This window comes from Doryrhamphus excisus, chromosome 14 (assembly GCF_030265055.1).
Source record: "Doryrhamphus excisus isolate RoL2022-K1 chromosome 14, RoL_Dexc_1.0, whole genome shotgun sequence".
Classification (NCBI taxonomy): Eukaryota; Metazoa; Chordata; class Actinopteri; order Syngnathiformes; family Syngnathidae; genus Doryrhamphus; species Doryrhamphus excisus.
The window spans coordinates 10662501-10672083 of record NC_080479.1 but is presented as its reverse complement, the minus strand read 5'-3'; positions in this window follow the sequence as shown (position 1 = coordinate 10672083).

Below are 9583 nucleotides of genomic sequence, written 5' to 3'. Positions count from 1 at the left end.
CTTTAGGCTCAACATTTCATTTTTCTATTAATGCAATTTTATTGATAAAAGAAATAAGCGCCTGTTCAAATGACATCCCATAGTAACTTATGTTTATATGTACGTACATGTATGTATGTTTGAATGTGTACACATACACGTATGTATGTGTGCATATGTGTATAAACATACATACATACATGTACGTACATACATATTTGTCCTTACTATGTCGTTTGTGGGTATGTCGTTTTTTTCAACTTGCTTCTAATACACTTTTCTGGTCAAAAGAACAAGGGAAATCTCACACACGCTCATCAGGGGGCCCAGAAGCACCCAAAAAGGGCATAAAACGCCAATCTTTGAGGGGGTGATTTTTGACAAAAAACGTAAGGGGTTAGTATGTCGTTTTTTTCAGTTTTTTCAACTTGCTTCAAATACACTTTTCTGGTCAAAAAAACAAGGGAAACCTCACACACGCTCATCAGGGGGCCAGGAAGGACCCAAAAAGGGCATAAAACGCCAATCTTTGAGGGGGTGATTTTTGACAAAAAATGTAAGGGGTTAGTATGTCGTTTTTTTCAGTTTTTTCAACTTGCTTCAAATACACTTTTCTGGTCAAAAAAACAAGGGAAACCTCACACACGCTCATCAGGGGGCCCAGAAGCACCCAAAAAGGGCATAAAACGCCAATGTTCGAGGGGGTGATTTTTGCCAAAAATGTAAGGGGTTAGTATGTCGTTTTTTTCAGTTTTTTCAACTTGCTTCAAATACACTTTTCTGGTCAAAAAACAAGGGAAACCTCACACACGCTCATCAGGGGGCCAGGAAGGACCCAAAAAGGGCATAAAACGCCAATCTTTGAGGGGGTGATTTTTGACAAAAAACGTAAGGGGTTAGTATGTCGTTTTTTTCAGTTTTTTCAACTTGCTTCAAATACACTTTTCTGGTCAAAAGAACAAGGGAAACCTCACACACGCTCATCAGGGGGCCCAGAAGCACCCAAAAAGGGCATAAAACGCCAATCTTTGAGGGGGTGATTTTTGACAAAAAACGTAAGGGGTTAGTATGTCGTTTTTTTCAGTTTTTTCAACTTGCTTCAAATACACTTTTCTGGTCAAAAAAACAAGGGAAACCTCACACACGCTCATCAGGGGGCCCAGAAGCACCCAAAAAGGGCATAAAACGCCAATCTTTGAGGGGGTGATTTTTGACAAAAAACGTAAGGGGTTAGTATGTCGTTTTTTTCAGTTTTTTCAACTTGCTTCAAATACACTTTTCTGGTCAAAAAACAAGGGAAACCTCACACACGCTCATCAGGGGGCCAGGAAGGACCCAAAAAGGGCATAAAACGCCAATCTTTGAGGGGGTGATTTTTGCCAAAAATGTAAGGGGTTAGTATGTCGTTTTTTTCATTTTTTTCAACTAGCTTCAAATACACTTTTCTGGTCAAAAAACAAGGGAAACCTCACACACGCTCATCAGGGGGCCCAGAAGCACCCAAAAAGGGCATAAAACGCCAATCTTTGAGGGGGTGATTTTTGACAAAAAACGTAAGGGGTTAGTATGTCGTTTTTTTCAGTTTTTTCAACTTGCTTCAAATACACTTTTCTGGTCAAAAAAACAAGGGAAACCTCACACACGCTCATCAGGGGGCCAGGAAGGACCCAAAAAGGGCATAAAACGCCAATCTTTGAGGGGGTGATTTTTGCCAAAAATGTAAGGGGTTAGTATGTCGTTTTTTTCATTTTTTTCAACTAGCTTCAAATACACTTTTCTGGTCAAAAAACAAGGGAAACCTCACACACGCTCATCAGGGGGCCCAGAAGCACCCAAAAAGGGCATAAAACGCCAATCTTTGAGGGGGTGATTTTTGACAAAAAACGTAAGGGGTTAGTATGTCGTTTTTTTCAGTTTTTTCAACTTGCTTCAAATACACTTTTCTGGTCAAAAAAACAAGGGAAACCTCACACACGCTCATCAGGGGGCCAGGAAGGACCCAAAAAGGGCATAAAACGCCAATCTTTGAGGGGGTGATTTTTGCCAAAAATGTAAGGGGTTAGTATGTCGTTTTTTTCATTTTTTTCAACTTGCTTCAAATACACTTTTCTGGTCAAAAGAACAAGGGAAACCTCACACACGCTCATCAGGGGGCCAGGAAGCACCCAAAAAGGGCATAAAACGCCAATGTTCGAGGGGGTGATTTTTGACAAAAAACGTAAGGGGTTAGTATGTCGTTTTTTTCAGTTTTTTCAACTTGCTTCAAATACACTTTTCTGGTCAAAAAACAAGGGAAACCTCACACACGCTCATCAGGGGGCCAGGAAGGACCCAAAAAGGGCATAAAACGCCAATCTTTGAGGGGGTGATTTTTGCCAAAAATGTAAGGGGTTAGTATGTCGTTTTTTTCATTTTTTTCAACTAGCTTCAAATACACTTTTCTGGTCAAAAAACAAGGGAAACCTCACACACGCTCATCAGGGGGCCCAGAAGCACCCAAAAAGGGCATAAAACGCCAATCTTTGAGGGGGTGATTTTTGACAAAAAACGTAAGGGGTTAGTATGTCGTTTTTTTCAGTTTTTTCAACTTGCTTCAAATACACTTTTCTGGTCAAAAAAACAAGGGAAACCTCACACACGCTCATCAGGGGGCCAGGAAGGACCCAAAAAGGGCATAAAACGCCAATCTTTGAGGGGGTGATTTTTGACAAAAAACGTAAGCGTATGTCGTTTTTTTCAGTTTTTTCAACTTGCTTCAAATACACTTTTCTGGTCAAAAAAACAAGGGAAACCTCACACACGCTCATCAGGGGGCCCAGAAGCACCCAAAAAGGGCATAAAACGCCAATGTTCGAGGGGGTGATTTTTGCCAAAAATGTAAGGGGTTAGTATGTCGTTTTTTTCAGTTTTTTCAACTTGCTTCAAATACACTTTTCTGGTCAAAAAACAAGGGAAACCTCACACACGCTCATCAGGGGGCCAGGAAGGACCCAAAAAGGGCATAAAACGCCAATCTTTGAGGGGGTGATTTTTGACAAAAAACGTAAGGGGTTAGTATGTCGTTTTTTTCAGTTTTTTCAACTTGCTTCAAATACACTTTTCTGGTCAAAAGAACAAGGGAAACCTCACACACGCTCATCAGGGGGCCCAGAAGCACCCAAAAAGGGCATAAAACGCCAATCTTTGAGGGGGTGATTTTTGACAAAAAACGTAAGGGGTTAGTATGTCGTTTTTTTCAGTTTTTTCAACTTGCTTCAAATACACTTTTCTGGTCAAAAAAACAAGGGAAACCTCACACACGCTCATCAGGGGGCCCAGAAGCACCCAAAAAGGGCATAAAACGCCAATCTTTGAGGGGGTGATTTTTGACAAAAAACGTAAGGGGTTAGTATGTCGTTTTTTTCAGTTTTTTCAACTTGCTTCAAATACACTTTTCTGGTCAAAAAACAAGGGAAACCTCACACACGCTCATCAGGGGGCCAGGAAGGACCCAAAAAGGGCATAAAACGCCAATCTTTGAGGGGGTGATTTTTGCCAAAAATGTAAGGGGTTAGTATGTCGTTTTTTTCATTTTTTTCAACTAGCTTCAAATACACTTTTCTGGTCAAAAAACAAGGGAAACCTCACACACGCTCATCAGGGGGCCCAGAAGCACCCAAAAAGGGCATAAAACGCCAATCTTTGAGGGGGTGATTTTTGACAAAAAACGTAAGGGGTTAGTATGTCGTTTTTTTCAGTTTTTTCAACTTGCTTCAAATACACTTTTCTGGTCAAAAAAACAAGGGAAACCTCACACACGCTCATCAGGGGGCCAGGAAGGACCCAAAAAGGGCATAAAACGCCAATCTTTGAGGGGGTGATTTTTGCCAAAAATGTAAGGGGTTAGTATGTCGTTTTTTTCATTTTTTTCAACTAGCTTCAAATACACTTTTCTGGTCAAAAAACAAGGGAAACCTCACACACGCTCATCAGGGGGCCCAGAAGCACCCAAAAAGGGCATAAAACGCCAATCTTTGAGGGGGTGATTTTTGACAAAAAACGTAAGGGGTTAGTATGTCGTTTTTTTCAGTTTTTTCAACTTGCTTCAAATACACTTTTCTGGTCAAAAAAACAAGGGAAACCTCACACACGCTCATCAGGGGGCCAGGAAGGACCCAAAAAGGGCATAAAACGCCAATCTTTGAGGGGGTGATTTTTGCCAAAAATGTAAGGGGTTAGTATGTCGTTTTTTTCATTTTTTTCAACTTGCTTCAAATACACTTTTCTGGTCAAAAGAACAAGGGAAACCTCACACACGCTCATCAGGGGGCCAGGAAGCACCCAAAAAGGGCATAAAACGCCAATGTTCGAGGGGGTGATTTTTGACAAAAAACGTAAGGGGTTAGTATGTCGTTTTTTTCAGTTTTTTCAACTTGCTTCAAATACACTTTTCTGGTCAAAAAACAAGGGAAACCTCACACACGCTCATCAGGGGGCCAGGAAGGACCCAAAAAGGGCATAAAACGCCAATCTTTGAGGGGGTGATTTTTGCCAAAAATGTAAGGGGTTAGTATGTCGTTTTTTTCATTTTTTTCAACTAGCTTCAAATACACTTTTCTGGTCAAAAAACAAGGGAAACCTCACACACGCTCATCAGGGGGCCCAGAAGCACCCAAAAAGGGCATAAAACGCCAATCTTTGAGGGGGTGATTTTTGACAAAAAACGTAAGGGGTTAGTATGTCGTTTTTTTCAGTTTTTTCAACTTGCTTCAAATACACTTTTCTGGTCAAAAAAACAAGGGAAACCTCACACACGCTCATCAGGGGGCCAGGAAGGACCCAAAAAGGGCATAAAACGCCAATCTTTGAGGGGGTGATTTTTGACAAAAAACGTAAGCGTATGTCGTTTTTTTCAGTTTTTTCAACTTGCTTCAAATACACTTTTCTGGTCAAAAAAACAAGGGAAACCTCACACACGCTCATCAGGGGGCCCAGAAGCACCCAAAAAGGGCATAAAACGCCAATGTTCGAGGGGGTGATTTTTGCCAAAAATGTAAGGGGTTAGTATGTCGTTTTTTTCAGTTTTTTCAACTTGCTTCAAATACACTTTTCTGGTCAAAAAACAAGGGAAACCTCACACACGCTCATCAGGGGGCCAGGAAGGACCCAAAAAGGGCATAAAACGCCAATCTTTGAGGGGGTGATTTTTGACAAAAAACGTAAGGGGTTAGTATGTCGTTTTTTTCAGTTTTTTCAACTTGCTTCAAATACACTTTTCTGGTCAAAAGAACAAGGGAAACCTCACACACGCTCATCAGGGGGCCCAGAAGCACCCAAAAAGGGCATAAAACGCCAATCTTTGAGGGGGTGATTTTTGACAAAAAACGTAAGGGGTTAGTATGTCGTTTTTTTCAGTTTTTTCAACTTGCTTCAAATACACTTTTCTGGTCAAAAAAACAAGGGAAACCTCACACACGCTCATCAGGGGGCCCAGAAGCACCCAAAAAGGGCATAAAACGCCAATCTTTGAGGGGGTGATTTTTGACAAAAAACGTAAGGGGTTAGTATGTCGTTTTTTTCAGTTTTTTCAACTTGCTTCAAATACACTTTTCTGGTCAAAAAACAAGGGAAACCTCACACACGCTCATCAGGGGGCCAGGAAGGACCCAAAAAGGGCATAAAACGCCAATCTTTGAGGGGGTGATTTTTGCCAAAAATGTAAGGGGTTAGTATGTCGTTTTTTTCATTTTTTTCAACTAGCTTCAAATACACTTTTCTGGTCAAAAAACAAGGGAAACCTCACACACGCTCATCAGGGGGCCCAGAAGCACCCAAAAAGGGCATAAAACGCCAATCTTTGAGGGGGTGATTTTTGACAAAAAACGTAAGGGGTTAGTATGTCGTTTTTTTCAGTTTTTTCAACTTGCTTCAAATACACTTTTCTGGTCAAAAAAACAAGGGAAACCTCACACACGCTCATCAGGGGGCCAGGAAGGACCCAAAAAGGGCATAAAACGCCAATCTTTGAGGGGGTGATTTTTGCCAAAAATGTAAGGGGTTAGTATGTCGTTTTTTTCATTTTTTTCAACTTGCTTCAAATACACTTTTCTGGTCAAAAGAACAAGGGAAACCTCACACACGCTCATCAGGGGGCCAGGAAGCACCCAAAAAGGGCATAAAACGCCAATGTTCGAGGGGGTGATTTTTGACAAAAAACGTAAGGGGTTAGTATGTCGTTTTTTTCAGTTTTTTCAACTTGCTGCAAATAGACTTTTCTGGTCAAAAAAGCAGGGGAAACCTCACACACGCTCATCAGGGGGCCCAGAAGCACCCAAAAAGGGCATAAAATGCCAATCTTTGAGGGGGTGATTTTTGCCAAAAATGTAAGGGGTTAGTATGTCGTTTTTTTCATTTTTTTCAACTTGCTTCAAATACACTTTTCTGGTCAAAAAACAAGGGAAACCTCACACGCTCATCAGGGGGCCAGGAAGGACCCAAAAAGGGCATAAAACGCCAATGTTCGAGGGGGTGATTTTTGACAAAAAACGTAAGGGGTTAGTATGTCATTTTTTTCAGTTTTTTCAACTTGCTTCAAATACACTTTTCTGGTCAAAAGAACACGGGAAATCTCACACACGCTCATCAGGGGGCCAGGAAGGACCCAAAAAGGGCATAAAACGCCAATCTTTGAGGGGGTGATTTTTGACAAAAAACGTAAGGGGTTAGTATGTCGTTTTTTTCAGTTTTTTCAACTTGCTTCAAATACACTTTTCTGGTCAAAAGAACAAGGGAAACCTCACACACGCTCATCAGGGGGCCCAGAAGCACCCAAAAAGGGCATAAAACGCCAATCTTTGAGGGGGTGATTTTTGACAAAAAACGTAAGGGGTTAGTATGTCGTTTTTTTCAGTTTTTTCAACTTGCTTCAAATAGACTTTTCTGGTCAAAAAAGCAGGGGAAACCTCACACACGCTCATCAGGGGGCCCAGAAGCACCCAAAAAGGGCATAAAATGCCAATCTTTGAGGGGGTGATTTTTGCCAAAAATGTAAGGGGTTAGTATGTCGTTTTTTTCATTTTTTTCAACTTGCTTCAAATACACTTTTCTGGTCAAAAGAACAAGGGAAACCTCACACACGCTCATCAGGGGGCCCAGAAGCACCCAAAAAGGGCATAAAATGCCAATCTTTGAGGGGGTGATTTTTGACAAAAAACGTAAGGGGTTAGTATGTCGTTTTTTTCATTTTTTTCAACTTGCTTCAAATACACTTTTCTGGTCAAAAAAACACGGGAAATCTCACACACGCTCATCAGGGGGCCAGGAAGGACCCAAAAAGGGCATAAAACGCCAATCTTTGAGGGGGTGATTTTTGACAAAAAACGTAAGGGGTTAGTATATCGTTTTTTTCAGTTTTTTCAACTTGCTTCAAATACACTTTTCTGGTCAAAAAACAAGGGAAACCTCACACACGCTCATCAGGGGGCCAGGAAGGACCCAAAAAGGGCATAAAACGCCAATCTTTGAGGGGGTGATTTTTGCCAAAAATGTAAGGGGTTAGTATGTCGTTTTTTTCAGTTTTTTCAACTTGCTTCAAATACACTTTTCTGGTCAAAAAAACACGGGAAATCTCACACACGCTCATCAGGGGGCCAGGAAGGACCCAAAAAGGGCATAAAACGCCAATCTTTGAGGGGGTGATTTTTGACAAAAAACGTAAGGGGTTAGTATGTCGTTTTTTTCAGTTTTTTCAACTTGCTTCAAATACACTTTTCTGGTCAAAAGAACAAGGGAAACCTCACACACGCTCATCAGGGGGCCCAGAAGCACCCAAAAAGGGCATAAAACGCCAATGTTCGAGGGGGTGATTTTTGCCAAAAATGTAAGGGGTTAGTATGTCGTTTTTTTCATTTTTTTCAACTTGCTTCAAATACACTTTTCTGGTCAAAAAAACACGGGAAATCTCACACACGCTCATCAGGGGGCCAGGAAGGACCCAAAAAGGGCATAAAACGCCAATGTTCGAGGGGGTGATTTTTGACAAAAAACGTAAGGGGTTAAGTATGTCGTTTTTTTCATTTTTTTCAACTTGCTTCAAATACACTTTTCTGGTCAAAAAAACAAGGGAAACCTCACACACGCTCATCAGGGGGCCCAGAAGCACCCAAAAAGGGCATAAAACGCCAATGTTCGAGGGGGTGATTTTTGCCAAAAATGTAAGGGGTTAGTATGTCGTTTTTTTCAGTTTTTTCAGCTTGCTTCAAATACACTTTTCTGGTCAAAAGAACAAGGGAAACCTCACACACGCTCATCAGGGGGCCCAGAAGCACCCAAAAAGGGCATAAAATGCCAATCTTTGAGGGGGTGATTTTTGCCAAAAATGTAAGGGGTTAGTATGTCGTTTTTTTCATTTTTTTCAACTTGCTTCAAATACACTTTTCTGGTCAAAAGAACAAGGGAAACCTCACACACGCTCATCAGGGGGCCCAGAAGCACCCAAAAAGGGCATAAAACGCCAATGTTCGAGGGGGTGATTTTTGCCAAAAATGTAAGGGGTTAGTATGTCGTTTTTTTCATTTTTTTCAACTTGCTTCAAATACACTTTTCTGGTCAAAAAAACACGGGAAATCTCACACACGCTCATCAGGGGGCCAGGAAGGACCCAAAAAGGGCATAAAACGCCAATGTTCGAGGGGGTGATTTTTGACAAAAAACGTAAGGGGTTAAGTATGTCGTTTTTTCAGTTTTTTCAACTTGCTTCAAATGGACTTTTCTGGTCAAAAAAAACAGGGAAACCTCACACACGCTCATCAGGGGGCCAGGAAGGACCCAAAAAGGGCATAAAACGCCAATCTTTGAGGGGGTGATTCTTGACAAAAAACGTAAGGGGTTAGTATGTCGTTTTTTTCAGTTTTTTCAACTTGCTGCAAATAGACTTTTATGGTCAAAAAACAAGGGAAACCTCACACACGCTCATCAGGGGGCCAGGAAAAAGGGCATAAAACGCCAATCTTTGAGGGGGTGATTTTTGCCAAAAATGTAAGGGGTTAGTATGTTGTTTTTTTCATTTTTTTCAACTTGCTTCAAGTACACTTTTCTGGTCAAAAAAACACGGGAAATCTCACACACGCTCATCAGGGGGCCAGGAAGGACCCAAAAAGGGCATAAAAGGCCAATGTTCGAGCGGGTGATTTTTGACAAAAAACGTAAGGGGTTAGTTAGTATGTCGTTTTTTTCAGTTTTTTCAACTTGCTTCAAATACACTTTTCTGGTCAAAAAAACACGGGAAATCTCACACACGCTCATCAGGGGGCCAGGAAGGACCCAAAAAGGGCATAAAACGCCAATCTTTGAGGGGGTGATTTTTGCCAAAAATGTAAGGGGTTAGTTTGTCGTTTTTTTCATTTTTTTCAACTTGCTTCAAATACACTTTTCTGGTAAAAAAAACACGGGAAATCTCACACACGCTTATCAGGGGGCCAGGAAGGACCCAAAAAGGGCATAAAACGCCAATCTTTGAGGGGGTGATTTTTGACAAAAAACGTAAGGGGTTAGTATGTCGTTTTTTTCAGTTTTTTCAACTTGCTTCAAATACACTTTTCTGGTCAAAAGAACAAGGGAAACCTCA